The following is a 15,926-nucleotide window of genomic DNA, read 5'->3' as shown; positions in this document are numbered from 1 at the left end:
GTCGCACCGCCAACACATATAGAAATCTTCTGTTGTACTATATTAAAAATTATGATATTCTGATACTGTTGGCTCAACATGATTTAAAGAAATCAACCATAGCAGTGCAGGCAAACTCAAACCCTCTGTTAGACACAACTTAGGTCGACAGTCATTAGGTTGACCATGGAAGGTCGACATGCATTAGATCGACAGGGACAATAGGTTGACATGGTCATTAGGTCAACATGTACTAGGTCGACAGGTCGAAAGGTCGATATGAGGTTTTTGACTGTTTTTGGTGTCGTTTTCTCCGTAAAGTGATGGGGAACCCACATTAGTGCATCGTGTCCCCTCGCATGGCTCGCTTCACTCGCCATGCGTCTGGCAAGGTTACTGTTCCAATCATAGTCCACGTGGATCGTTAAGAATGACAAAATTAAAAAAATTGAAAAATATGTGAAAAACTCATGTTGACCTAGTACATCTCGACCTAATGGCATTGTTGACCTTCAGTGGTCGACCTAATGAGTGTTGACCTAAGTTGTGTCGACCTAACGACCGTAACCCATTACACAAATGCAGCGTATGCATTTCATACCCAATGAAGTTCGGAGTTGTTTAAAGTGCTCTATTACTTCAACTACTTTTCTATATTATGTACGGCAATGTCATAAAATTAGAAAATTCTGGAACAAAGGGCTATAGTTCAGAAATGACACTTTTAAACTGCATTTGAAGTTAGACCCACTCCCCTGTCTTTTTGTCAATTTTCAACCATGGATAACTCAAGGCTTAGAACCTGCTTTGATCCCATTCCTCACGGTCTTGGTGACAGTAGGAAAAAAGATAATAATGCGGCATTGGATCTCATCCACGTCTCCTTCTCTAACCAAAGTAAAGTCATTGCTTCTCCAAATTCTGTACTATGACAGAGAATCTACTGTTCCTGACATAGAGAAGGGTGTTATTCTCTTCTATCGTAAATGTGGTCTTTACATAGAAAAACTTGATAAGCCGACTCGTTCCGAAATTTTTTAATTGTATGAAAACATTGATTGAGGGCATTATAGAAAACTTGCAGCTCTTATCTAACATGTCTAACGTGTTTACTGTATGTACCACTACTGATTAATCTCCACTATAAATTGGAATCTCCACTCCACATTGACATTTAATAACTGTAACCCTTCTATTACCAATTCTGAACTCTCTCAATGATGCATTCGATATGTTGTATAAATAGACACCCCCCCCCCCCCCACCCACTTTTCCCCCGTTGAATTGTATGCTATGTTTTTACGGAAGAATGCTTGATATATATTAGAATTGATATATATATGTTTACAAGGACCACAGTGTTGTTGTAATTAACGTTTTTATTGATTAGGTACAACTTTGTATACGGTGTTCTTATTATAACCATTATAATTAGTATTTGATAGATCTGATTGCTCATGTGATCATGTCCTTCATCGATCTTTCTGATTTTATGAAGCCTATTAATAAGCAATTCTGGTATATTGTGAGAATTTTCTGTAACATTTGTATATTGAGTCTGTTGTGGACCATCTTGCTCTCTCCCTTTCTCTTTGAAGATTGTTGTTATTCTGTAATAAAAACGAATAAAGATATATATAAAAAAAAACAACTATGATGAGCACTTAGGCGGTAATTCAAACCTGATCGCTCGCTAGCGTTTTTTTGCACTGCTGCAAACAGATAGTCACCGCCCATAGGGGAGTGTATTTTTGCTTTGCAATTGTGCAAACGCATGTGTAGCAGAGCTGTACGAACAGATCTTGTGCAGACTCTGAGTAGCCCAGGACTTACTCAGCCGCTGCGAACACTTCAACCTGTCCGGGACCGGAATTGACGTCAGGAACCCTACCTGCAAATGCATTGACACGCCTGCGTTTTTCCAACCACTCCCAGAAAACGGTCAGTTACCACCCACTTCCTGTCAATCTCCTTGTGATCACCCGTGCAAATGGATTCTTCGCACAAATGCATCACTGAGCGGTGATCCGCTTTGTACCTGCCCGACGCACCTGCGCATTGCTGTGCATACGCATGCCCAGTTCTGACCTGATGGCAGCGCTGCAAAAAATGCTAGCGAGCGATCAGGTCTGAATTACCCCCTTGGTCAGAAGTGGAAATATTGTAGTGGAAGTGATGACCGTAGCAGCAGAACAGGGACAGCAAACTGAAGGCAAACAAAGAGTCTTCATAGAGACATAAATTGTGAACACATCAAGCAACACCCCAGCCACACACTTCTGGGATTAATAACCAGTTTGTTTAACTTCAAGATTGAGAAATAATAGCCATGCCATACAAGCGGTCGCCTGGCAGACATGGCAAAGCCCTACATGAAATGCCCTGTTGTTCTTTATAAAAATGCAGGTTACATTAGACAGGCCAGCTGCCCACAATTAGCAAGCTGTCATACAGTTGCTAAAGCAATAGTCACTGAAAGGTGTACAGTAATGCTGATCTCCCCTAATGGCTGATTCTGAATATATGGACATGCCACATACTGTAGGCTTATATCTAGAGGCAGAGGTTTAGAGGTTACATGGTGTGTACAGTCCTTAGATGAGTGGTGGATAAGTAAGCAAAATTTGTAATGTAGACAAGTAGGTGCACTTGTGCACATTAAGAAGCATTTTTTATTTTACTCTTTTGCAGTTTAAAATTAACCTTCATAATCTGTCTGAGTTCATTGAGGGCATTTTTATCACTGTCAATTTTTTCATTACTAGTTGTACCCAAATGTAAAAATTTCGTACAAAGTTCTACTTCGGATAAATCAATTTGTAATGTGTCTTTACTTTTTCTTTGGTGGTTTGTGCCATGTTTATCACAAATCCTGGTTAAGAAAATCAAACATTAATGTACTAATATTCATTCCCCAAAATATGTCTGGCTTCTTACCTGTGATAGTTACTGTGCAGCAGTTGCTATGGGTTCACTACGGGTGGCCGGCGGTCGGGCTCCCGGCGACCAGCATCCCGGCGCCGGGAGCCCGACCGCCGGCTTACCGACAGCTTGGCGAGCGCAAATGAGCCCCTTGCGGTATATGCTGAATCTACTTCAAAAGCCTGCAGAATGTGTATGTTGGAAATGTATCTTGTCACATAGCTGGGTTGGTTATTTTTTATTGAGGCCTAGATTACAGCCACAGGAACTTCACCGTGAAATCAGCAGGTCAGATAAGGTTTTTTTTTAACCATCCAGATGCTATGACTACAGATAGAAATGTGGTCATCCCAGGTCTTTATTATATTTATATTATCAGGAAAGGTATATAAAAACAAATAATTTATTTCATATTTGAAGAGATACCAGTGCCAAACAAGCAGTATATTCTACGGAATTTGCCAGGGGTTTGCATATCACCTCAAGCGATGGCTAGTCTCCTATCGGGTGGTCTGTCTAGTAAAGGGGTGTACAAACTTTTTGCAAAGAGGGCCAGATTTGGTGAAGTGAAAATGTGTGGGGGCTGACCAGATACACAAATGCCCCCAGTGCTGCCAGATACACATTATATGCCCCCAGCAGTGCTGCCAGATACACAAATGCCCCCAGTGCTGCCAGATACACAAATGCCCCTAGTGCTGCATTTATATTCCCCCAGCAGTGCTGCCAGAAACTGTACACAAATGCCCCCAGTGCTGCCAGACAGAGCTGGATTAAGGCTTCAGGGGGCCCGGGGTACTTACGACAGGGGGGCCCTAGGAGCTAAAATGAAAACCATAATTTCTTTAATCACCACAAAGTATAATATATATATATATATACACACGCATATATGTCTATATTATACTGTATATATATATATATATATATATATATATATATAGATAGATAGTGCAAAGGATGGCGGCACTCCGAGTCTTGTAATAATGAATTAATTTTTCACTTTATTAGCTCAACAGGAGATAACAGAATGTGACAAGGATAAACAAATATATACCCACACCAGGGCATGTCATAATTACCTGATCGCATCCGCTGTTAGCGTCCCGTCCATGTCGTCTCCTGACTAATAGAGTGAAAACTTAATTCATTATTACAAGACCGCCGCCATCCTTTGCACTACATCGGATCTAATCCATGGAGGGCACCGGAGCATTTAACTACTTATAAAAGGAGCCAGTGCTGGTCTGAATCCACGGTGTGTGTGTGTGTGTGTGTGTGTGTGTGTGTGTGTGTGTGTGTGTGTGTGTGTATATATATATACACACATACATACACATATATATAATTTTATATACACAGATATCATTTTATATATATATATATATATACACACATACACGTCCATATATAAATGCATATACACCAATATATACAGTATATATACAATATATATATATATATATATATATGTATACACAGACAGACACATGCATTTATACACACACTATAATAATATATATGTATATATACACATACCTAAACTTTAAATGCAGCCAGCCTTACTGTTATTGGATAGCAGTCGCTCAGCTATCCTGCGTACAGCGCCGGCGTTTGGCAAGGGGGAGCCGGGACAGGCAGCCAGGAGCCATGACAGCCACCCTGTATGCAGCGCCGGCGTTTGGAAGTGTGGAGCCAGGACAGGCAGCCGGGAGCCAGGACATCCATTGCTCAGCTGTCCTGCGTGCGGCGCCGACGATTGGCAGTGGGAAGCCTGGAGCCGGGACAGCTGGAGCTCAGGTACACTGCTTGTGGCATTTAGCAGTGCAGCCGGGAGCCAGGAGCGCAGCAACGCTGTGGTGGGTAGCGGGGGGCCCTTTTAAAATAGGGGGCCTGGGGTATGTACCCCCAGGGCCCCCCCCCTTAATCCGGCTCTGCTGCCAGATATACATTATATGCCCTCAGCAGTGCTCCCAGATACACGAATGCCCCTAGTGCTGCATTTATATTCCCCCATCAGTGCTGCCAGATACACAAATTCCCCCAGTGCTGCCAGATACTCAAATGCCCCCAGTGCCAGATACACATTATATGCCCCCAGCAGTGCTGCCAGATACACAGATTCCCCCAGTGCTGCCAGATACACAAATGCCCCAGTATCAAATACACATTATATGCCCCCAGCAGTGCTGCCAGATACACAAATGCCCCCACAGTGCTGTCAGATACACATTATATGCCCCCAGCAGTGCTGCTAGATACACATTATATGTCCCCAGCAGTGCTGCCAGATACACAAATGCCCCCAGCAGTGCTTCCAGATACACAAATGCCCCCAGTGCTGCCAGATACACAAATGCGCCCAGTGCTGCCAGATACACATTATATTCCCCCAGCAGTGCTGCCAGATACACATTATATGCCCCCAGCAGTGCTGCCAGATACACATTATATGCCCCCAGCAGTGCTGCCAGATGCACATTATATGCCCCCACAGTGCTGCCAGATAAACATTATATGCCCCAGCAGTGCTGCCAGATACACATTATATTCCCCCCAGCAGTGCTGCCAGATACACATTATATTCCCCACAGTGCTGCCAGATACACATTATATTTCCCCAGCAGTGCTGCCAGATACACATTATATGCCCACAGCAGTGCTGCCAGATACACATTATATGTCCCCAGCAGTGCTGCCAGATACACAAATGCCCCCAGTGCTGCCAGATACACAAATGCCCCCAGTGCTGCCAGATACACATTATATGCCCCCAGCAGTGCTGCCAGATGCACATTATATGCCCCTAGCAGTGCTGCCAGATACACATTTTATTCCCCCAGCAGTGCTGCCAGATACACATTATATGCCCCCAGCAGTGCAGTGCTGCCAGATAATCATTATATGCCCCCAGCAGTGTTGCCAGATACACATTACTGTATATGCCCCCACAGTGATAGATAGATAGATAGATAGATAGATAGATAGATAGATAGATAGATAGATAGATAGATAGATAGATATTGATACGTTCACTGGTTTGATGTTGGTCAGTGTGGCATTGTCACAGGCTTTGTATATACATATAAATGTATAGATACCATAGTAGTGTATACACAAACAATACATAATACATAAGCTTGTGTACCCCTTATATTTTTTATGTTAATCACCCCTATGCCAACAGGCCTACAGTATATGCTTGGTGCCTATTTCTTCCCACCCCTTCCCCTTTTATATACATTATGATTAACACCCCCCCCCCCCCCCCATTCCCTTTACATCTTTTTTTTATCATGAGGCCATGCATTATTCTAAAATACTTTTTATGCAGATTGTGGCTAGTGGCTGGATGCTGTTCCTCCAGGAAGTGAGGTTCCTTGGCAAGCGGCAGCGCTGCTCTCCGCATGCTGTGATCTCTGCTTGCAGGGGCAGCAGGTGGAGCTGGCCGGGTCAGGCAGATTAGGGAGCCGGGGGACAGCCGATGCGCTGATAGCGTTTTAAGGCCAACTTCTTCAAAATGGTGGCAGCTGGGGGCAGTTTCCTCACTTCCCTAAAGAGGGGCTGCGGAGCCTGCCCTGTCACCTCTGATGCTGCCATGTGAAGGGAGGTGGAGCCCAGAGGTTCCGTGCACTAGCTGCCCGGGGAGGAGGAGTTAGAGGACAATGCTGCTGCTGCAGCTTCTGCTCTGCTAGCCTAGTAGCCCGGCACTGAGTGCGGTGAAGCTTACCCTCAGCTTGTACTCTGCCCGGGGCTGCCTACAGATTCAGCAGGGTCTGCTGGTGCTGGAGCTGTGTGTTACGGGGGGCGATCGCCCTTATCGCCCCCTGCTGGATCCACCAGTGGGCTGTGGGCCAGTGGAAATGTGAGCACGGGCCGCAATTGGCCCCTGGGCCGGACTTTGGACATGCTTGGTCTAGTAAGAGCAGGGGTGAGTAGTTCCGGTAAGTATTGAAAATTACATGTGACATACAGAGGTGTTCCAAACACTGGTTTTCCTCAAACTCTTCTCCAGTCACCCAGAAAGTCTTACCACACCTGTGGTCTCTAGTCCACAATGTAAGAGATGACCATTAGGTAATCCTCAACATAGATGAAATGCTTGCCATTATCAGGGCTCTTCGGCGCAAATATAATTGCTTCCTTCTCCTGAAGTGTCACTGTGCAATGTAACACAGCAGCTGCATCAAACTACCAGTAAAAGTGGTGCTTGAAAGTTTGGGAACCCTTCAGAATATTCTATATTTCTGCTGAAATTTGGCCTAAAACTACCTCAGATTTTCACACTAAGTCCTAAAAGTGGATAAAGAGAACCAATCAAACAAATGAGACATAAAATTAAACGTGCTAATTTTTTTTATTAAGGAAAATTATCCACTATCACATATCTATGAGTGGCAAAAGTATGTGAACCTTTAGGTTTAGGAGGTATTTTGAAGGTGAAATTAAAGTTAGATATTTTAAATCTATGGGATGACAATCAGGTGTGAGTGGACAACCTGTCTTTTAAAAAAAACAGGGATCTATCAAAGTCTGATGTTCACAACACATGTTTGTGGAAGTGTATCATGCCATGAACAAAGGATATTTCTGAAGACCTCAGAAGAAGAATTGTTGATGCTCATCAGGCTGGAAGAGGTTACAAAACCATCTCTAAAGAGTTTGGACTCATCTAATCAACAGTCAGACAGATTGTGTACAAATGGAGGAAATTCCAAACCATTATTACCCTCCCCAGTAGTGGTCAACCAACAAAGATCATGCCAAGTGCAAAGCGTCAAATAGTTTGTATTGTCACAAAGGAACCCAAGGTAACCTCTAAGCAACTAACAGCCCTTCTCACGTTAGCTAATGTTTTAATGTTAATGAGTCCACCATCAGGAGGACTCTGAACAACAATGGTGTGCATGGCAGGATTGCAAGGAGAAAGCTGCTGCTCTCCAAAAAGAACAATGCTGCTCGTCTGCAGTTTGCTAAAGATCAACTGGACAAGTCAGAAGTCTATTGGAATAATGTTTTGTGGACAGATGAGTCCAAAATAGAGCTTTTTGGTTTAAATGAGAAGTGTTATGTGCGGAGAAAGGAGAACACTGCATTTTAGCATAAAAACCTCATACCACCTGTGAAACATGTTGGTGGTGGTATCATGATTTGGGACTGTTTTGCTGCATCTGGCCCAGGAAGACTTGCCAACATTGATGAGACACAACAATTTTTATTATTCCAGAATATTCTAAAGGAAAATGTTAGGACATCTATAAATGAGCTGAATGAGAATGTGGGTAATGCAGCAAGACAACGACCCAAAGCACACTAGTCATTTGACCAAAGAATGATTAAAGAAGAATAAATTGAAAGTTTTGTAATGGTAAAGACAAATTCCTGACCTTAATCCAATCGAATTGTTGTGGGAGGACCTGAAGCTAGCAGTTCATTGGAGGAAACCCAGCAACATAACAGAGTTGAAACTGTTTTGTACAGAGGAATGGGGTAAAATTCCTCCAAGCTGATGTTCAGCAATTACCGGAAACGTTTACATGCGGTTATTGCTGCACAAGGGGGTCATTCCAGATACTGGAAGTAAAGGTTCACATACTTGTGTCACTCCTAGATATGTGATATTGTATCATTTTTCACAATAAAAAAATGAGCACATCTAATTTTTTTGTCTCATTTCTTTGTTTGGGTTCTCTTTATCTACTTTTAGAACTTGAGTGAAATTCTGAGGTAGTTATAGGGCAAATTTCAGCAGAAATAGAGAAAATTCTGAAGGGTTCACAAACTTTCAAGCACCACTGTAAAATAAGGAACTACAGGCTAGACATGTGTACCTCGTCAGCCATGATAACAACAATGGAGTCTTCACCCTTACCCAAGCCCACAAGTCATCACCCAGTTTGCATGACTTCACTAAAGTGACCCAAAACAGCGCCCCCTTTAAATGTCAATACAGTGAAAGCCAGGGCAGACACGATTTATGTTTGAAAGGGGTCTACCTGGGAAAAACCTGGGTCTGTGGTGTAGTGTGAAAGGGGTTCTCTGAACTTGGACCCGTGTTAGACCAGTGTTGTAAAACCTGGGTCGGAACCATGTATTTGCCAGGGTTTATGTCTGAAAGGGGTATTGTCATGAGGAGGAGATCAGTTTGTGTTTCACCCTCACACAAAGTACATGATTATAGCAGTTTCTACTATTATTCCTGTGTATTTTACAATTGTTTTACAATAATATTGCTTAATGTCCTTCTATTATTTATTTTATATATATTTATACTTATTTTCTATTCTTGCTTTCTTTGGCATATTAAAGTCAGCATTTTTTTTTACTGGTAAATTTAAGGAAAATTATTGTTTGGGTTACAGTAACAATGATTTAAGTAATACTGGGCTAGCAGGGGCAGGCAAGAATAGTTAGAGTATATTAAGAGTTTACAACAGATAAAATAAGAAGGAACAGGACGAGATTAAAAATAAAGAAGGGGAGACCCAAAATACATTAGTGATCAATACTGAGGATAGTATGAATGGCTCAGGTAAAATTAAGATTTATAACCTAAGTAATTACATATTGACAGAGGATGAAAAGGAGGTTCTAGAACTAGGCCTACAATTTGCACCCTCTAATAAAATAGATAATTTTGAGTCATTTATAGACCTTCAAATATTCATTAGGAGATTAACATTAAAGACATTTATTTGCTGAAGAAAAATCAAATGACCAAGAGAAAAATGAATATGACCCCTCAGTGAAAATATTTAGAAAGCAAATCGACATTTTCCCCTCAACATAAAAAGGGCTGCTTCATCAGTACAGTTGAAAAGTTAGTAAAAGAGGCTTTAGAGAAGACAGATTTCAAGCCTTCCAAAAAGGTAAACTTAACAAAAGAACAGAGAAAAGCCATCAAGAATCTTAAAGTAATCACCAAAAAGTGGTGAAGCCCGCTGATAAGGGGATGGGGGGGGGGGGGGGGGGGGAATGGAAGGAGGAGGGGGGGGGGGTCATATTAAATAGAGATGACTATCATGCTGAAGTCATCAGTCAACTCTCCGATAAAAATACATACAATAAATTATTGAGTTCATCTGAAAGAAAGTAGAAGTGTTCCTAGGGATATATACATCACATGGAATAATAAGTGAGGAGGAAGCAGCATACATAAGAATAAATGAACCATCACTGGTATTATATGTTCTCCCAAAAGTGCAAAACTGTTTGGATAAGTCACCAGGATGCCCCATTGTGGCAGGCATTCATTTTGTCACCTCTAACCTATCTTGTTATTTCGACCAACCATTGGTGATTGAGACAAAATCCTATTTGAAATATACAGTATCAGTAATTAATAAGGTATCGGAAATTAATTGGAAACCAGGCTATTTATTAGTAACATCCATTGTGGCAGCCTTATAAACAAACATACAATATGACCATGGATTAGAGGGTGTTAAGTTTTATCTAGATAAGGGTGATAATACACTAATGTATAAACAATTTATAATAGAAGGTATTTCAATGAGCTTGAAAAATATTTTTTCCTGGTACGATGGCGATTTTTATTTGCAATGTATTGGGACGGCAATGGGCACTTGATTGGCACCTAGTTATGTGAATTTATTTATGGCGGATTGGGAGGACTCAGCAGTGTGGGAAAACCACTGCATAGGTGCCAACCTAGTGCTATAAATTTGCTATATTGATGATATTATTTTTTATATGGAAGAGCGATAGGTCCTTGCTAAATTCATTTTGTGAACATCTGAACACAAATGATAGGAATATCTAACTTACCTTTCAAGTGAGTGATGCCAGCATCAATTTTTTTATTTGACCATTTATGTGGAGAGCAATCATATTTGCACAAATAACTACACTAAACCCACTTATTGCAACTCATATATAGGCCCTAATAGTAATCATCACATTAATTGGATCTCACGTATACCCAACAGTCGGTTCTAAAGGCTGAAGCGTAACTGCACAGACATTAAAGTCTTTGAGACACAGGCTTTGGGCATGAAACAGTTCATTGAAAAGTGGTATAACACAGAGAAATTAGGCCAAAGGAAACTTTCACCCTGGGCGCCACAAGCTCTAGAACCTGCCCTGCACTTAAGCACAAGGTTTTCAGAGGTGCCGTGATTTTACTATATGTAAAGTGTGTAAAACAGAGAGAAAAGTTACAGAATACATTTCTAGAAGTACAGGTAAAATCGAGAAAATCAGCAGCTGTATTACTTGTCATAGTAAATATGTAGTGTAACTTTTAGAATGCCAGTGCAGCAAACAATATATAGGTCGCACTACACGTGCACTAAAAGATAGACTTGCAGAGCATGTAAGAAATACCAGAAAAGTTTACGACCAACATAATGTATCCTTACATTTTAAAAACATGCAAAACTGTGATCCTAAGTATATTAAATCCTTCACTGGGATTAAAAATGTTGGAGCCAATTGGAGAACTAAAGACACAGAAAAAAAGACTTGCTAGGTTGGATTTGAAAACAATCTTTCAAATGAGGACATTGACACCAGACGGGTTAAACAAAGAATTTGAGACAAAATGGTTTTTGTAATGGTTTTAACTATTTTCTACTCATACAGTATATCTTTTTTTCTTCACTTTATCTTCCCTGTAATTATGAATGAACCACGTGGTTGGATGCTATAATATTGTATGTTTATACGTCCCATGATTGTTAGATAGGACAATTTATATACATATGTTTTAATAAGGATCTTTTATCTGTGTAAGACAATTTTATATAAATACCTCTTGCTCATTATAATTGTTTTTTACATTTGTTGTATAAATTCCAGCTTTTAACTGATGTAAAAATGGCTGTATTTTAAAATTGAGATTGCTACAACCAGGTTATAACCACAGCTTGTTGTATAAATTGGAAAGAAACCTTGAACTACTATGCTGTGTGTATGGGTGTGTGAGAATAGGTATCACCTGTTGCTAATCAGTAGCTGATGAATCAAAGAACAAGGGGGCAGATGTATTAACCAGGAGAAGGCATAAGGAAGTGATAAACCAGTGATAAGTGCAAGGTGATAAACGCACCAGTCAGCTCCTAACTGTCAATTTGCATATTGGATCTGATTGGCTTGTGTGTTTATCACCTTGCACATATCACTGGTTTATCACTTCCTTATGCCTTCTCCAGGTTAATACATCTGCCCCCAGGTCAGGTATATTAAACCCATTAGGACACACTGCCAAGCATCCTGACAAAGGAGGAGGTACTCCGAAACATGTTGATGTGGCAGTGACAGTGGGTCCAACCACATGTGGAAACATTTCCTTATGCCTGAGGCTGTGGCTGAACTATCGATCTGAGATCACCCGGGACGTTCCCAGATACAGTGCACAGCCTCAATAACTTAAGGGTACGAATCACTTTGTGTCACTGCTGTTTTTTTACTCTTTTTAAATATATATAATGTTCTATTGTGAATAAATTGTATGTTTGCAGACATATACTCTATTCCTTTGCATGGTATATGAGCACGGCGGCATTCACCGCTAAAAGTCAATTGGGATCATGGAGAAGGGGGAATCTCCAGCCATCCATAGATCAGACTGCTGTCTGGAAAAGATACCCTTATGTGAGTGTGGCAAGTTTATTTAAAGTAAGTGTCAGTCCATATGCACAAATGAAGACAGTTTGGATCATTCATCAGAGTTATGACGCACACTATGTGATACAAGTATTCTTTTCCATACAAATAGAGCTCAGCGCTGTGTGATCACTACTTGTGGTTTTTTGAATGGTTGATTTGGTGCAGGTGTACACCTGAAGTCTCTAGAAGTGCAGAATAGGAAACACCATTGTCTGTATATACTTACATTAAACTTACATTAAGGGTGTGTTCACACAATTAGGCATGGACACATCTGCAGACACACCTTTTAAAAGGAAAATCTTTTGCAGGTTTTCAAAAAATTCAGTGGGAATAATTTTCTCTGTAGTAAACTAGTGTCAATTAAGAAATTCAAATAGATGTCTGTGACTTCAAGTGATATAGCCGCAATGCTAATTGTTTTACTACTTTCAGCAAGAGGGGCCAATATGTTTTGAATTTAACTTATAACTTCAATTTGTATTTTGCTTTTATAGGTGTATTTAATTATATATTTTTATGGAAAATATATTAACGACTTCAAGACACTATTCTCACTTGGCACTTTATTATATTACTATAATGTGTACAGCTAGGGTAATTAAATATACGGAATTGCTCATATATTGATGCGTTACCACAAATGTGTCAACCTGCTAGTAAATTTTGGTACCCCAATCACCTGAATACATATGCTTTGGAAAAAGTAATGTATCTCAGCATGGCACGAGTATTAAATATCCTATATAATAAAAGGCTAATACTGTTACTCACCTCTGTTATGTGCAGCGGCGTTCACTAGAGGGCGCCTGACAGACCAAATGACTCCTTTGGTTGCTGCAAGCTGTAACAGGTGAAAGTGATACTGCAGGGAGATGTTACATCCTCCATACCTGCTGCTGCTGCTGCTGCTAATATTAATAATCCTGATCTGTTTCACACTTACTGCATATGGAGAGAGGGGGCTGGGGGAGAGAGCCGTGGTGCCGCCGTCAGCCACTGGAGGCTGACCCCCCCTCCTCCATATATACTTACACCACATACTGCATACTCTGCAACCTGTCCTCCATTTTCAGTACTATGCTGCAACCCATGTTACTTGCCATACCGGATTCAGCAACTAGTAGCAGCAGCAACTAGGAAACGGATGCAAGAACCACCAGATGGTCCCACAGCGCTCACAGCAGAGACATGTGTAGCCACTTACCAGCAGGAGTAGGGGGAAGTGGGGTTTGGAGAAGGTGAATTAGTCCGACAGGAAGGGGTGAGAACCTGTGTTGGGTGAGCAGTGTGGTGACTGGGAGGAGAGGTCAGTGATGGGCTGCAGGTAAGGAGGAGGCAGATAACCGGCTCAGTTGCTTTATATATACTACATGCTAGCAGGGTCCTGTGCCCCTCCCACACCCTGCACAGGCCATACCCAGACTTCTTCAGCCAGCTGCTGGTGGCTACTGGTGTTATCTACCCCTAGACTGGCCAGGAGCTTTGCAGGGACTGGGGAGCTTACACATGGCAGTACTGGTGTATATAGTGCAGCATCATTATAGCCTGCCCATTACAGATATATAGTATACAAACACACACACACACACACACACACACACACACACACACACACACACACACACACACACACCTGCTCAGCATGACAGAGCCCTGGCTCCATGCAGCAGGAGTTCCAAAAACCAGACAACTCATGTGTGAGTAGCAACCGCCCCACCTATACTCCGGCCCTGGTGTCCGTCATTTTGACGGGCTTTTAACTAGTTGTAATATATTACAGTAGCAATATACTGAACATTATATGCACTTTTGTACAAATTGAACTAAACACAATTTGAAGTGTGAGGGGTGTGCAATTCCAGATGTGCAGTGAATAGGTAGAGCAGACACAATTTGACTGGTTGTGAACTGTAATCTCTAACTAAAGTTCTTGTGAAATGTCAAGGCACAGAACCATAGATAAGCAGCCCTGCACATCAAAGAAGTCAGCATGTTCACTCTCTTCACAAACTTCTACGACTACAAGGGTGGTCTGTGACAGTTTTGACCAACTGCAAGTTGATTTTGGGGAGTAAGCATCGTCCTGAACTGTGTTTGAGTGGTTTGCAGAATTTCGGCGCTGGATACGGTCCCTGGAAGACTACGAGCACTGCGGCCGACCTGTGTCCGCTATCACCAAGGCAAAGTTGCTGCCATGGGGACCATAATTGAGGTGGACACCAGGGTGACCATGGCCCAGATAAAGAAGGAGATAGGCATGTCATTGGAATCCATCCTCTTGATACTCCATGATAAGCTTGGCTTGAGCAAGGTTTCTGCACGATGGGTGCCCATTGGCTGACTCGAGAGCAGAAGGAAACTCAAGTGACTTTGTGCAGCAACATGCTGGGCAGGTTTACTGGCGATCACTCAAGCTCTGCTTGGGAGACCATCAGAGTTTCGAACCAGAGTTTTGACTCCGAGACCAAACAACAGTCGGCCCAGTTCTGACGTGAGCACAGGCCAAGCATATGGTGGCTGTTTTTGTAGCCAAGACTGGTCATGTACCACTTGTGCAACAGCGCATAGTCACTGGGGACTAGTATGCCAACCAATGCCTGCCGCAAGTGCTGGAAGCCCTTCTCCATCATGGCAATACACCTGCCCACAAGTCCAGGACAGTGGTAGATTTTCTGGCCAATAAACGCATCCAGGAGCTTGATCATCCTCCGTACAAAACTTGGCCCCTGCAACTTCATTGTGTTCCCACACATCAAGCACAAGATGTATGGGATTTGTTTTGAGTTACCAGAAGCTGCAATGGAGACTTTCATCCAGCATGCAGAAGACATACCTGTTTTGGACTGGTCCAGCTGCTTCAACAGGTAGTTTGAGTGAATGCGACTTTGCATACACTCCTCTAGCAAATACTTTATTTAATGTTCACTTTGTAAATATAATATTTTTTGTGCATCTGGAAACTTATTGCACACCCTGTACAGTGTGCTATCAGTTGCCACTTCTGTAAACACATTTGCGATACAGTATTAGTGTGTTACTGGCTGCTATGCGCTGTTTGTACACTAGAGTGTGCTATAATACCTTCCTATTCTAGAACAGCACACAGTATATGTATAAACTTTAAAGGCTTACATACAGAAACAGTGCTTGCTTGACACTCAGATACCGAAACAGGGATATAAGAAATTAGTCTCTAGGTCAGTGGTTCCCAAACTTTTTAGAATCACGGCACCCTAGAGTATCAGATTTTTTTTTCATGGCACCCCTAGGCCAAAAGTTTATTGAGAAATTTTGAAATAAATAATAAATTAAGTAAATTGTGTTTATATGTCATCCTAATAATGCCCATACACTTGTGCGATGCCCCGCGACGCGACATCGCGGGGCATTGC

The sequence above is a fragment of the Pseudophryne corroboree genome, chromosome 2, assembly GCF_028390025.1.
Source record: "Pseudophryne corroboree isolate aPseCor3 chromosome 2, aPseCor3.hap2, whole genome shotgun sequence".
In the NCBI taxonomy this organism is placed as follows: Eukaryota; Metazoa; Chordata; class Amphibia; order Anura; family Myobatrachidae; genus Pseudophryne; species Pseudophryne corroboree.
The sequence above is the reverse complement of the archived record's forward strand: the minus strand, read 5'-3'. Positions refer to the sequence as shown.